Here is a 565-nt window from a genome sequence, read left to right as displayed (position 1 = left end):
CTACAGTATTTACCTATATCATACCATTAACTACAGTATTTACCTTTATCATACCATTTCTTGCAATATTTACCTATATCATACCATTTACTACAGCATTTACCTATATTATACCATTTACTGCAGTATTTACCTATATCATACCATTTCCTGCAATATTTACCTATATCATACCATTAACTACAGTATTTACCTATATCATACCATTTATTACAATATTTACCAATATCATACCATTTACCATAGTATTTACCTATACCATACCATTTACTACAGTATTTACCTATATCATACAATTTACTACAGTATTTACGTATATCATACCATTTACTACGGTATTTACCTATATCATACCATTTACTACGGTATTTACCTATATCATACAGTTCACTACGGTATTTACTTATATCATACAGTTTACTACGGTATTTACCTATATCAAACCATTTACTACAGTATTTACCTATATCATACAGTTTACTACAGTATTTACCTATATCATACCATTTACTACAGTATTTACCTATATCATACAGTTTACTACGATATTTACCTATATCATACA

This window comes from Mizuhopecten yessoensis, unplaced genomic scaffold (assembly GCF_002113885.1).
Source record: "Mizuhopecten yessoensis strain PY_sf001 unplaced genomic scaffold, ASM211388v2 scaffold4559, whole genome shotgun sequence".
Taxonomy (NCBI): domain Eukaryota; kingdom Metazoa; phylum Mollusca; class Bivalvia; order Pectinida; family Pectinidae; genus Mizuhopecten; species Mizuhopecten yessoensis.
This window is presented reverse-complemented; position numbering follows the sequence as displayed.